This window comes from Littorina saxatilis, linkage group LG8 (genome assembly GCF_037325665.1).
Source record: "Littorina saxatilis isolate snail1 linkage group LG8, US_GU_Lsax_2.0, whole genome shotgun sequence".
NCBI lineage: Eukaryota > Metazoa > Mollusca > Gastropoda > Littorinimorpha > Littorinidae > Littorina > Littorina saxatilis.
This window is the reverse complement of record NC_090252.1, coordinates 47,867,842-47,883,379: the sequence shown is the minus strand read 5'-3', so window position 1 is coordinate 47,883,379 and position 15,538 is coordinate 47,867,842. Positions and strand designations below refer to the sequence as shown.

At 42.0% G+C, this 15,538-nt stretch overlaps 1 protein-coding gene across 1 annotated transcript in view; it reads left to right on the top strand.

Moving 5' to 3' along the window:
• LOC138973718 (uncharacterized) overlaps positions 1 to 15,538 on the top strand; it is a 327,086-nt gene that overhangs the window by 166,941 nt on the left and 144,607 nt on the right. The window lies entirely within an intron of this gene.

Below are 15,538 nucleotides of genomic sequence, written 5' to 3'. Positions count from 1 at the left end.
AAAATTGGCCGATTAACCGGAGTCGACTGTATTACAAATGCACGCTGTCACAACGTTCTGTCTTCCTCCCCAGAGTGTGGAACTGACATGTGGAAGTGCGGGAACAACAAGTGTATACGGGAGTCATCCCGCTGTGATGGATGGAACCACTGTTATGACGGCAGTGATGAGCATAACTGTACCGGTATGTACATGTCAGCTGAATGAGACAGAGACACAAAACATAGCTTGTAGACTGACGTGTATAGCTTAAATGTCAGTTGTTTAGTTTTTTGTATGCAGGACTTGTGTAAGATATTGCCGCGAAATTACTCAGTGTAAACTGTACAGCTGTACAGGTGCAGACAATAATGTTGTCACAGGGTACTCAAATACATTGTTGGAGATAAACATGCCTTTGACTGATTATGAAACAATTTAATTTGTTTGCAAACAAAAGTAGTGTTGTGCCAGCTAACAGCTAATGTATTAGTTTTAAAGGCAGAATTGGTCCACACTTAAACAACCAATGTGGTGTTAATGCGGGCTACTCGTAATAGACGGTTTAGCACAGTCTAACTTACACAGTCCTTGTCATCAGGACTACAGGGCTAAGTTTAGGACTTCCGTCGGATACGCAAGTTCAGTCACTATTTGGTACTCGTGACAGAGAAGATGAATTGAGGCTACAATGTATGAACTAAACAAGAAAGCTGAAATTGTGTGACCAGTGACGTTCACTACAGAGGAGTGTAAAACCATACAAGGAAAAGCAGTAGACAACGCCAGTTTTTGTTAATTTGGAAAAAAATGAGTTTTCTTGTGGAAACGAACTATCGCATTAACATAACCATTACAAACGCTTTTGAGTTTATTCATCTGTATACCATTATAAGACAGTATAAAAAATGTTGTTAGCGCGAACTAGATTTTGTTTAATCCGGTTTATGGTGTATATTGCAGAGTTTTGTATGGGAAACTGTAACGATAGTCCGAGTGCTTTTGAAATGTTGCTGGCAACGTGTTATTCGTGTAGTAGGGTTGAACCATTTATTATGTGCATTAGGTAACTGATACCTGATATGATGTGAAGTGCTTAGTTTATTTGATGAATATTCAAAAGAAATACAATGATTTCCATGTTAGTCATGGACAGCGTTACACGGGACACGAAAAGCAGGCAACAGAATGACAAACAGTGATGCAAAGAAAATAAGAACAGAACACACTCTTGCAACACAACGGCAATTTGAATAATACAAAACATAAACATCAAATCTTCGAAAGTCTCTCTCTTGCATAATGGCATGTAAGAAATGATGTACAGGCACCTACAATAAAGCTTATTTTACGATTTAAAAAAAAACACCACCTTGTTTTAGTATTTTCAAGATTTCAAAGTTCAAAGTTGAAATCCCCCCCATGCAAAAAACAAAGAAACAATCAAAAACAAAAACAAAACAGTTTGGAGTATAGGAAACAGGTTAAATCATGGTGTAGATCTAGAACAACAACACTGACGCCATAGTGGGTTTTGAATTTGGTTATTTCTCTTTTTAATTTCACCTAACTGATTCTTGAGGTCACTTTCATTCGAACGAATTCTAAGCTCTTATTCATCAAATGTGTTACTGGTACTTTGACAAGTACAAGGTTGAATCGGCGTTTGTGAGAGGAGAGCATTTAAAAGTCACATAGAAATCAAACAAATAATGATGTATTAAACTTTCTCACGCCGTGCTTACTGCAGAAGGCTAGCGCAGATATCTCTGTCTTGCAGATATCTCTTTCTTGCAGATATCTCTGTCTTGCAGATATCTCTTTCTTGCAGATATCTCTTTCTTGCATATATCTCTTTCTTGCAGATATCTCTTTCTTGCAGATATCTCTTTCTTGCATATATCTCTTTCTTGCAGATATCTCTTTCTTGCATATATCTCTTTCTTGCAGATATCTCTTTCTTGCAGATATCTCTTTCTTGCAGATATATCTTTCTTGCAGATATCTCTTTCTTGCAGATATCTCTTTCTTGCAGATATCTCTTTCGTGCAGATATCTCTAAAGTAGCAGAGAAGAAACCAGGAAAATGTCGCGCCACTCGGCAGCTGACGTAAGAATATATCTCGCGTTGCGTCATCGACAGGCCCATGAATAGCACGCTTGTTGTTGTGACGTGCACATCTCGTCATTGTTGAGAGCAGGAAAATCCGTCAGAGGAAAGGTACATTAAGGCAGGAATATTTATATATAAACGTACCCTATTGCCATTGCATGAGACACAATAGTCGTAAGCCCCGACCTACAACTCGTATGCCAAATAGAAAGGGACCCCCCCACACAAAAATAAAAAAATAATCACAGGTATCGGTCAAAAACAATCATCTTTTTATCTGAATGGTACTGAACGCATATCTCCTTGGTTCACTGAGATCTCATCTTCAAAACAACCGCACAGTGGGAGCGGACTATCGTTACAAGCATTGTATGCACTTAATGTGTGGGACACGAAACACGTTTCGGTTGACTACACATTTCCTTTTTGAGAGTGTACGTGGACTACATTATCAGTCTGTTTTCTGTGTTCAAGTATCATGTCATGTTAACTGCCAACGTGTTTCGTTTGATGTTTTGCTCAGTGGCGACGTTTACAATTGACTGCGGACTATCGTTCCACTTGGGACACGAACATCAAAGTGACATGTTTACGTTCAACGGCTGAATAAAAGATGAAAACCTTCAATTATATATCGGTACTTGAGTATTCATTTTACCAACATAGGATCACAGTGACCGTGGTCACATCATGTTGTAGCGGGCGATCGTGTTTGTAAGCCTACAGTAGTGGGACACGACATGTAACGATAGTCCGGCAATTTTCAAATCTAATGTACACAAAAACAACATGTAACATGTGATCTGTTACATATTCTTTATTGAAGGTTCCTCTCACAAACACGCAAGAAAGATCAATTATGTTGTTACAAATGAATGGAACATATTGCTTCAAACTGAGTTAGTGGTGCCGTTCCCTTTTTTAGACGCCATTTTTGACAACAAATTCCACTCTAATCCCGTTTTCCCCCGTATTACCAAACACTGATCGGACTATCCTTGCTTGTGCTGTTTCTTCAGATTTTGATACACACATAATATACACATCATTTTCAAAAGTTATCGTAATGCAAGCTGATGGATAATCGCTCTGAAAAAGAGCCACCCACAGTAGTCACCAATACTGAAAAATGATACGCTTGCATACGCCCTTTCACACATGCAAATCTCGGCCGCCGAATGAAAAAAGCAAACGTATAGCGGAATGTTCGTCGTTGTAATGTCCGTGATGTTGGTTGCACTAAATAACAAACGCAAAGCTCAGCCGCCCATTGCACAATTCGTCGTCAAAAGCGCTAGTTAAATGTTCTTAATTGATGTAACTAATAGTGATATCTGTCAACGTGTCAGCTAGTGACTGGGTAATTTGAATCGATATCCTTTGTCTGCACTGACACTGGGAGCGTGGATAGTCACCAGTTGTAGAACAAGGGACGCAACGATAAAGCTACGTCACAGCGATCGGCAACACCTCGTAGAAGTAAACAATACGTGTCGAGTTTATGCCATGCAAACCGCCGCCAGGGAAAATGTACTGATTTGTTTAAAAATATGTTTTATTCTCTTATCGTGGCATTTTTTTTAACATGTATATGCTGTACATTACAGGATATCGCCTAAACAAGGGGACAACAACATAAAACAGATCAAACTTGGACAATTACAACACACATGGGGCGCCAATCCTTGTAAAATGTATCTAATGTATTATTCATAACTGCGTTATACTTTTCACAAATACATCTTCGCTTAAAATTTCTACATGTCTGAAAGTGAGGGATCTTTTTGTTCATATACGTGGTGTTTGGCACAAATTACTAGCACATCAAAAACTGTATCGGTGACAACATTGTTCGCAACTCTAAAACGAACCAGTTCTTCAGAAACTTTTAAATTGTCACAATGGGTGCAGTAACTGTTCGCCTTTTACCAATTTACAAATTTTATCCACAAAGTCTGCACTTGATCACACTCCCAAAACAAATTTATAAGGGTTTCTTCATTTCTACCGCAAAATGTACACAATGACGTATCCACAATTTTTCGCAAAAATAGAAACCGTTCTGTCGGCAAAATTCTGTACAATAATCGGTACTGAAACCATCTCAGACAAGCATCCTTTGTTGTTTTAAACACATGTTGAAAAATAACCTTCTTATCTAACAAACAATTTAAAGATTCAGACCATTTTTCGATACATTTTGGGACCGTAACATGTTCAGTCAATTGTTGGTAACTAAATTGTGTCTTACCTTTACAAATACATTTACAAATACATTTACATTTACAAATACATAAATGTACTGATTTCTACATGTATTTGACGTTTGTGGATTGCGCAAGTTCAAATAAATGTAGTTACGAAACTAAGGTAGCAACTTGGCGAGCTCATTTGCATACAAGTCAATAACTCTATATGCAGCGATTAATTCGTTCAGTGCAAGGGAAACTGACGTCACCGACTGACGACCACCGCCGACCAAAGAACTTTGCAGTACATCGTTCAGGGCCGGACTACCGGGGGGGTTATGGGGGTTGCGCAACCCCCCCCCCCCCTAGCCTAAACATGTACCTTACTTATTTAATTTTTTTTTATTATTGCTTATTTTATGCCGTTTCATGCAAGGAGCGACCATTTTCCTATCTCAGAATATGACCTACTCATCAGCTTCAGGGGGCTTCGCCCCCTGACCCCAACAACGAGGGGGGGTTCTAGGGTTTCCGGACCCCCCCCCCCCCCCCCCAGCCAAAAAATAAAAATATTGAATGAGGTATGCATTTCTTTATTTTACATTGAGTTTCAATTTTTGGGGTATTAATCAGTGACAAAATCTTCTGCCTGAAAATGATCATCCTCAGAATGCACCAGATTGCACTATTTTGCGTCCTTTTTTTCAAAATTTTCCGGGGGGGCATGCCCCCGGACCCCCCTAGCAAGCTAGGCGCTTTGCGCCGTCGGCTCGGCGCTTCGCGCCTTCACACCCATATCTTCACAATATACTTTTGAAAAAAAACACCCATAAAATGAACTGATCCGCCCCTGCCGCCAGGGGGGACATCCCCCTGAGCCACCACTGGCAACCCCCCCCCCCCCTCCTCTTCGCCTAGTCCGGCCCTGTCGTTATAACTATCATCTCCGTTGTCATCGTCGTCGTCGTTGCTAGTAACACAAGATAACTGCATCAAAACCAATGCTATCATTGATTGTTACTCATAGGGGAGGTGTTTCTGTTCAATAGGGCAACAAACATCATCCCATATATCAGGACGTGACTGGTCAAATTGTGTTTTCCTAGCTTCTGCAAAGTACGTACATATTTCCTGCTCAAAATACGCCACCCCATGGAGCACACTTTGTGTGACACCGACTCAAGATTTCAGCTAATCTTATCCATCCACACTGCGTCTCATCCACGCTGTTGTAATGGATTATTGTCGCTTAGTTAATTGGAGTACACTCAGCTAGTGTACCATATTTTCATTTGAAAAAGATTCTGTTTTGAAATCCATGTCAGGATAAGACTAATGGAACATACACACGGTTGAACAAACGCGCGCAAGCATGCACGCACGCACGCACGCACACCGACACCGACACCGACACACACCGAAAAACACACTCACACACACACCCACACACACACACAGACACACACACACACACACACACATACATACACATACACACACAAACACCCACGCACACACACACACACACACACACAAACTCATAAGATGCAGTGGGTAGTGAGCCTGTGAAAATAAAAACATGGGTGGGTTGGTAGGCAAGCTATTGTTTTTCGCGATTTGCCCTGGCGCCCAATTGTAGGCCCTGGGCTCAGGGGCTAGCCTACCACCTAGCGCTACCTAGCGCAGCAACTTGGCCGCGACGAAACAATGCAAACAGGACGAACAATATGGAGCAAGAGCAATATATTAATTCTACGTATATCACTACTGATTGGTTATGGGTCGGGAGAGATGGAGATGGGTCTGGAGAGGGGGAATCTAGTGCGGAGGGGAGGGGAGGGAAGAACAGACAGGGAGTGGATTATGACAGGGGGTGTTTGTGGGCTCGCTCCTTGGAGCCAGGCCTCAACGATGGTCCTGAAAGGTAGAGGAGGGGAAGAGGGGGCCCAACCGATCCCCTCTAACAACAGGGGCAGAGAAAAAGAGACTGAGGAATTGTGTGGTCCCCACAGCAAACACACCCTTGTAGCCACAATGCACAAAAAGCTATTGTCAAAGCATGCCACGGTGAAACAGGGGAGGGTTCAGAACAGAGCCCCGTCACAGTAGCCGCTGATACTGGCCTCAGGTGCACAGCCATGCGCACACGCACAGGTAAGCTAAAGACGCAGTCCTTTCCGTAAACACTCGCTGCTGCTCACACACACACACACACACACACACACACACACACAACCATACACGCAGACAGACAGACAGACACACACACACACACACACACACACACACACACACACACACACACACACACACAAACACCCACACACACACACACACACACACACACTGAGAGGTGGTAGGGGGTATACTTGAATAAGATCTTCTTGTCGTTCGCTCGGACTGTCGACAATTCATTTTGCGATTTGCGTGTATCTGTGGTTGGTTAAGGTGCGCCCGTTGGCTCAGATCATCCGACTTCAGCCCTTAGGTTTCTTTCAGGGTTACCCCGCCCTCAGTTCCTGGCTCAAAAACCTAACCCTGGGAACATATGGTGGATTCCTTGCCGGGGGTCCCCCACCGGGGCTAGAGCTTTTATGGGGCTCTTACTCGCATTGTGTAACCGTCATCGGACACACAGTGCATTTAAAGGGTAGTCAGTGCCATCTGCCAACCCACCCCGTTCTGGTAGAGACACCGCTAGTTGGTCCGGGACTGCTTATTCTATATTCGCAGTGATGTATAAACAGTTGTCAAACAAACAGGTTCTGGACTATTTTGAATTGCACGCACCAACACCCAAACACGTGAAACTGTCCGCCTCAGCACTGAAACTAACTGGTTGTGCGTTGTGCTTAGGGCCTCCCTAGTCCAAGTGAGAACAGAAAGCTGAACTATCACTTCAATGTGCATGCCAGCAGTGGAATTCATTGAGCGTCCCAAAAATGGGACAGTGGGCATATATGGGTTAAATTGTGCGATGCGAACACAATGTGTTGTTTTTTTAATGAAGTTAAATTGAGCATTACTATCAAGCATTTTGACATTTTTTTAATTTGTTTTTGTGATTTGTTAATAGTGATTGCAATGTTAGGAAACAGTAACCTTTCTACTCGCAGAGACAATTTAAATTATTGTCGTGGTAGTGTTTGTTTAAAAATTAGGCAAACGCTATACGCACTCCGAGAGTATACAGGATCGATGAGTCTGTATACACTCCGACAATGAAAAGCTCTGTTACATATCTGTAGCCAATGAAATGCCACCAACAAGTCGTTAGGAAGTAGCCAAGGAAAAATCAGTTTGACGTATTGACTTCCATTATTTTTTTTCTCCGCCCCGTGTTCGGGAGGTCGTGGGTTCGAACCCCGGCCGGGTCATACCTAAGCCTTTAAAATTGGCAATCTAGTGGCTGCTCCGCCTGGCGTCTGGCATTATGGGCTTAGTGCTAGGACTGGTTGGTCCGGTGTCAGAATAATGTGACTGGGTGAGACATGAAGCCTGTGCTGCGACTTCTGTTTTGTGTGTGGCGCACGTTAAATGTCAAAGCAGCACCGCCCTGATATATGGCCCTTCGTGGTCGGCTGGGCGTTAAGAAAACAAACACATTATCTTTTTCAGAGTGTCGAGGGTTGGCAAATACTGTACATTCACATAGTATACAACCGTGTCTAGGTCGATACACACTCCAAAAGTGTTCCAAACTCGGACAATAAACTGCTGTGAAGCATCAGTTTCGTGTTTTTGGCTCACGTAAGTGTAGCCTATGCGATGCTAACTTTTGTCTGTCTGTGCGTGCGTGCGTGCGTGCGTATGTATGTATGTATGTATGTATGTATGTATGTCTGTGGTAGAAACTTTAACATTTCGTCATTTGAAGACGTCACATTATGACGTAAGAGGGTTAGACGTCACGCGAAGGAATTACTGAAAGTCTCGGTCATTATTTTGAGCGGGCCGAGACTAGTTGGCTGTCGTGTCCCTGTATGTAGGCTACATGCAGACAGACAGATCTAGATCTTGTGTCTCGCTTTCTTGCACAGTGTCACCTATGCTTACTGTGTGTGTGTGTGTGTGTGTGTGTGTGTGTGTGTGTGTGTGTGTGTGTGTGTGTGTGTGTGTGTGTGTGTGTGTGTGTGTGTATGTGTGACGGAGCGATTGAGTTTGTGTTACTGTTTGTCGATTTCTTACGTGAGCCTTGAAGGCTTCGCCTCTTGTTTGTTGTTGTTTTGTCTGTGTTTGTTTCCAGCGTACATTGATACCATGAACCGAAAGTGAAGCGTACATTGATACCATGAATCGAAAGTGAAGCGTACATTGATACCATGAATCGAAAGTGAAGCGTACATTGATACCATGAATCGAAAGTGAAGCGTACATTGATACCATGAATCGAAAGTGAAGCGTACATTGATACCATGAATCGAAAGTGAAGCGTACATTGATACCATGAATCGAAAGTGAAGCGTACATTGATACCATGAATCGAAAGTGAAGCGTACATTGATACCATGAACCGAAAGTGAAGCGTACATTGATACCATGAATCGAAAGTGAAGCGTACATTGATACCATGAATCGAAAGTGAAGCGTACATTCAGATTCTTTGCCGCATGTTCGTTGTTTCATCGCATTGTTAGCCCAACATCAGGATCGTCAAATTCAATCCACACTCTGACAGGCTTCTGTTCAGTACCAGATTTTGACAACTGTATCAGTCAAAGTCTTCCAGTGGCTCAAGTGACAAGACCGTCTGCAGTATCAACATTGTTGGTCATCATGTACCTGCCACTTACCTTCAGTGTTAGCTAATTGGGCAAGCCGTACGTCTCACTGGTTCGCAGACTGCTGACGTGTTCCTTGAAGTTTTGTTTCGTGGAATCCGAAGCGTCGCCTTGGCAACAGCGTGGATTGTTGCTCCCTCTGTATCCATCTTGCTTAGCGCGTCTTCGTTAAACTTGTCCACTGCTTCGTTGGTTTGGAACAAGTGAAGCACGTCTTCTGGAACGTCCTCTGAACCTGCCGGCTTTTCAACAGATTCGTCTCTTCTTCTGTCAGTTTGCCCTTTAAGAGATTGCCAAGTGCTCTTGCAAAAAGAAGGTCGTTCTGCTGCCTCATGATTTCCGTGAGCTCCAGCAGCCTGAACTTTTCCCACAAAACTGGACCAACCAGCTCGGTGTACGCATTCCTCGCATGTGAACTTGCAAAGGGGAAACTGTCACCCACAGACAGCAGCTGATTCAAGTCCGCGGCTAGAACAGAAATCCCCCCAAACGGATCTTTTGACCAAAAAATGTGACAGTCTAGTGCTGATTGTGTTCAACATCTTTGCACCTAACATATACATTTCGTCAATGATGATGAGTTTCAAACTGTGCAGCTTGGTAGCTAGTGTGTTTGAAACATTAGAACCGAGTGCAGGCAGAGTACCGCTGTACTGACTTAGTGTAAGACTCAACGCGGAGTGGAGAGTCATTCCGCAGATATTAGCGAGATTTAAGAAACAGCACGTTTCGTTTTGCAGCTCGTTTCGTTTGGTGAATGAGTCACCCCACGAAAGGTCACGTGAAACGAGACGGCACAGGCCGCAGACAAGATTTAGATGCATTCACGTTTCGTTTTGGAATGAAGGAAGGGCGATAAATCTTCAAGTGAAATTATCTTTCCTTGCTTGGAACTCTTTCCCGAAGGAGAACAAATTGTCCTTCTTCCTGTTCGGGAATCTAAACGCGGGTAAGTCATCGTTCTTTCTGTCGTCTCTTTTAATCTTCTGTAATTTTCCAAATGCATGATAGAAAAGTTAACTTTATGTTTGAAGCGAACATATTTCAGGTGTTGTAATCAACATGCAGGGTGTGCGAGCGGTGGTGTGATGTTTAGGACACGTTTTATCCGTAGTGATAATCAGCGACAGCTGATTTTCAGAGTCCACTGAAATCCTGACCTCAGCTCGATTCAACTATTTCTATGAATTGAAAATCGACTTGATTTCAGTTTATTAACTAAAGACAGTGAAGTGTACCATGCCCTTGCGGTTTAGAGTTGCTTGTATTTTTATTTATTTCACATGCTGCCTCAAAAAAAACTAAATTCCTCATTGAAGGCATGTCGCAGAGTTGCTTGTATGATTTACAGTTGTTTCCAATGTCACAATCGTGTCGTGCAGTGAGTGACACACAGGTACAAGACTAATGGTAGGTAGGTACACACAAGTAGGTGACGATCATGATTCTTGATGGTACACAGAGACTCAGACTACTTACTAGAGAAAAATTGCACATCGAACATGCCGCACGATTATGGAACACTGTTCTATTTAACCATTCTTTCAAAACCACAGGCACACAATAAGGATACCTTTTTACCACATACCCCCCCCCCCCCCCCCCAACACACACCAGCATGATTTAAATATTGCACTTCCACTTGTGTTTTAGGTTCAACTTCACACAAATCCCAGCACCCAGCATCTGAAATGGCAGAAGAGCGAAGGACTAATATCCGATGGATGGATGTGATGGACATTGAGTTGTGCCAGCAGGCAATACTCGTCAACCCTTGGAAGGAGGGGGTGACATGGAAGCTTCTGCTGGCGAAGCTACACGAGCAGGCGTCCAGAGCTTTTGCGTCGGTGACAAAGACGAAGTCTTTGACAGACCACCTAGACACCTTGATGAAACAGAGGAGAAAGGAGAACGCGGCAGAACTGAGAGGGTGAGACAAAATAAGTGCATGTTGCATTAAATTGTAAACTGCCAAAAGCTGCATTTATAAGCAGTGTCACTAAACTGTTACCCTACAAGCAAGTGGCGCCATGACAACGGCAGTTAGTGGTTTGACTAGTCACCACCAACTGCATTTTGTGGGAATTCTCAGATTGACAACAGTAGTCAGGGAGTGCATTCGCAGCCAGGAGACAGGAGAAACATTTAGGGGGGGGGGGGATCCAGAGGAAGTTTCTGGGTGCCCGAACCCCCACCCACCCTCTCTCCTTTTAAAAAAAAAAGTGTTTTACTTTTTAGTTTATTTTTTTTCGGTACACCTCTTACTCCCAAATAGAACATGCTTAAAATTAAGGAGAAATGTCAAAGCAAACCCTCTCAAAGGTGCAAGTTCTAAGCTCAGTGAGCACCATTTTGCTTCCTTGCACACACAATTTTTCGGAGGGGGGGGGGGCTGCCCCCATACCCCCCTTAGTAGTCTTGGGTGTTTCGTGTACACTTTATAATTTTGAGGAACCCTCCTCTTATTGATCAACCCCCGAGAGTGCAAATATGTCTTCTGATATACAATTCCCATCAGAAATCTGCAAGTCCCATTCTGATTTATATTAAGTGAACATAAAATTAAATGTTAGAGTGACTATGCAATATTCTTAATATCAAAAAGGACGATTTGTAACGTATAGTCACAAAAATATGGAGAAAAATTCTAACTGCTAAAAATAATGCTTTTCTGAATTCTTGGACGCCGAAATCGAAAGTAGCCATGACATAATTTTCTGTCGGATGTGACATCACAGACACTTGCGGAGAGTCGGGCTAATAAGTGTCCTAGATCTATGAGAGAAATGGGTAGGAACTAGGTTACATTTGAATGGTTTAATTATTATCGCTTTCTCAAACAATTAATTATCGATTGTGAGGACGAAACACGAAAACACAATGTGAATCACCATCACACATTTGTGAGCGGCCACACACGGTCTAATAATTATCAATTTAATGTACCAATCATTCCTCCGGATGTGATCCGTCTATCCTCAGTGAAGAGGCCGACATGCCCAATTGAGTCTAACTACCTGATGGCTAATCTACTGTGATACCTGTGATAACTGATGATGATCACTGTGATTGGTTTTATGTGTTTGGTTGGTCTCTTCTTTTGGTAGTGCAATAGCGTTAATTATGGATTGTTGTTATCATTTACATAAAAACTTATCTGTTAATCCAAACAATGATATAATTACTGTGATGTTCTTAATTACACTTTAACATGGAATGTATGTATGTATGTATGTATGTATGTATGTATGTATGTATGTATGTATGTATGTATGTATGTATGTATGTATGCATGTATGTAGGTATGTATGCATGTGTGTTGGTGTGTCGGTGTGTCAAGTGTGCAAGTAAAAGGGTATTGTAGTTGTCCATATATTACTTTAGATGTTTTTCTGTTTTTTTTGTTTTTTGTTTGTTATCATGGGTTTTATGAATTTTCTTCTCTTATTCTTTTATAATTATTAATTAATGACCTATATGTGCTGATGACCAATTTAATTTCCTTTGTTGGATCAATAAAATGTTATGAGTTATGAGTTATGGCGCTGTCCAGTTTTCTGGGTTGAAAACAATAAGGCACAATGTCCAGAGCCTCTTCGTGCCCACCAAGCTGTGAATCAATTTTTGGCATGTGACGTCACAGGCTGGCTGCCTGGTCGAATCTAAAAGCGTCTCGGTCACCCCTTGCTAAATTTCAAATTTGACGCTTAAATAAAAATTCAAAGCAACTTTTACAACTATTACTAACGTGTTTAAGATTATGATATCAAACAAAATTTTGTGTCAAAAATCACCCCAAGCACTGCAGACTCTCTTTAATATCAGCCTTCATATTCCGTGGAATCCATACTAAGTCTTGATATTCTGTTGAATCCATACAATCTCAATTTAATGTTAGACGACTGTTCAATCTGGCTTAAATTGTGTGTGCAGCTCTGGAATTTTGGTGCCAGAGCTGACGGATCTCCAAAAATCCCTGGACGAACTGCTTGAATTGAAGGACGAGGCGGAAAGAAGAAAACGAAAGGTCAAAGCGGAGCGGAAGGGAGAAGTGGCTGCTGAAGTGCAAGTTCAACAGCAAATCCAGGATGCAGCCATGAGGACAGGCGGGCTTCGGAAACGTAAGAACTCTCTTGTCCTCTCTTTAGCTTCTACTTCTTGACAATACAGTATGGTTATCACTGAAGACTGTGTTGGTAATGGCAGCCACAGTTAGGATGTTCCTCGTCGTGATCACCGATTGGCCTGTCTAAAGTAACATCGGTATAAAGAAACAAGTAGTGACACGTCACATCAAAGTTTTTTTCAGCGCCGTATCCTATTCCGATCACAGGCATTTTATTTTATATTATTTATTATTATCTTACTGTAAAAACACAGTGAGATAATAATATATTTGTGCATGGTTCGTTGATCGTTTGCTGATCTTCTGTTCGTGAAATCAAAATATTTGAATCTAAAGGTATGTTTAGAGCAGGCCTGAACACATTGCAAAAAGTTTCAATTCAATCGCCCTTTCCAATTGTTTGTGATCACGGTTTTCCCGAGAGTAAATTCTTATTTTTGTGTGTGTGAAAGTTATGCTACTTTTATCTACAATATTATCACTTAGTTTCGCGCCCAGAAGTACCTTTGGCTGATGCTAATGGCCAGTAGAAGTAAGAATCATACCTGAAATACATTCTCTCTTACCCCTAGACCTCCCGCAGTGGGGCACTGCGGTTATGAAATTAAAGGCCCCTCCTGTTTTTGGAACCGCAGGAGCTTTCTAGTTTGCTGTTAGGTAGATTTTTGGTTCCTCTTTCCTGTCATGCTCTCTTTTTCTTCATGAATTCTTTTCTTTTTTCTGCCTTCTTGCTCATTCACCTGTTTTTTTTCCAAAAATCTCTTCTCTTGCCGCTTGTCTCGCGATTCATGTATAGTTTAATCTGTTAGTGTTCTGATGTAAGTCCAGCAGTAGATAGGTTAAGCCTATTTTAACATACTGGAAACTGGTAATCTTCCAGTAGGTATTAATTTAGTTTTACTAAAGCCTGCTGGGACACAAGTAATGGGTTAGTGCATTTGTAAACAGGAATCGCTTGACAAGTGGCCCCCTTCATCCCCCCCTTCCTCGTCCTGATATGGCTCTGCGTAGTCGGCTGGACGTTAAACAACAAATAAACAAATAAACAAATTACCCCTAGACCACTGGTTGAAACCAATCTTAAAAAAATGCGGTAAAAAAGGTCAACAACTGCTCGTTAACGAGCCACTCTTCCATACGGGCGCAAAACGAACTACCCTCTGCCTTGAAAAAACAGTTGACTAAGACTTCTTTGCAGAAGAGTTACAGCTCATCTGTGAGCCCTACGGTCCCAATGTTTTTTGCGAAACTCTTGCTGGAATGTTCATGTTTTTATTTACACTTCGATTAAAATTTTGAACTTCATAGATTTATCACAAAACATGCACAACCACGAAACTGGGCGCTATAGGTGCTCCCGGGTGTAGATTGGCTGGTAAAAATTTCAGTTTGGCTGGTAAAAATTTCAGTTTGGCTGGTAAAATTTTTAAGTTACCAGCCAAAGGCTAGTAGGAGCTTTTTTGTACTTTCAGGGCTGAATTAGTAATGTTATATGTTTCACTTAAACATTTTTTTTCGAATGACATTTATTTTGGGGGATAATTGTACACAAAAAAAGTCGAGGTCCGCGCCTTAAAATAATAACATCGGTCGGGACACAGTAAACTGACAATTCTTTTTGGTAGGTCAATTTTATGTCCTGTAAACATGGTTCATCGGCAGGATCGATGACATGCCTTCAACGAGGATAGTGGATTTTATTATTATTATTTTTTGGGGGCAGCATGGGGACGTCTTGAGACAGATCTATTTATGTATTATTTTGTGTGATGTGCAGTGCTAACAGAGGAGGGTGAAGCTAAAGCAGATGAGAGCGAGGAGGAGGTTTTGCTGCAAGAGAGGGGACAGGCACGACAGGCCGCCGCCGCAAACACAGTGGCTGTTGACACAGCAAATGCAGTGGCCATAGCTAAAAAATACGAACCTGTGACTCATAGAGGAAAAAAGAGGGATGTTCTGGAATATATGAAAACCAGAGACGACAATGAAGAAAATCTTCGGAACGGAGAGACTGAACGCCGAAAAGAGATAGCGAGGGAGCATAGAGATCTTCGGATGAAGGAGTTGGATGAGCGAAAGTTGCTCGCTCAGCAAAAGTTGGAACATGCTAGGAGGGAAGGTGAGGCGCAGAGAATGATCAGGGAAAGGGAATTGGACAATCAAAAGAGAGAGCTAGAAATAAGAAAACAAGAGGCAGACAACAACTCTGCCATGTTGAAGGGTATGATAGAGATGTTGCAACAGATGAAAAAATGAAAGTCTGATGCTTCTGCACCTCCATCATGCATTTCAGCAGCATGTCATTTAATTTCATTTGTTGTCGGTCATATAAAGTGCCACTACATATTCT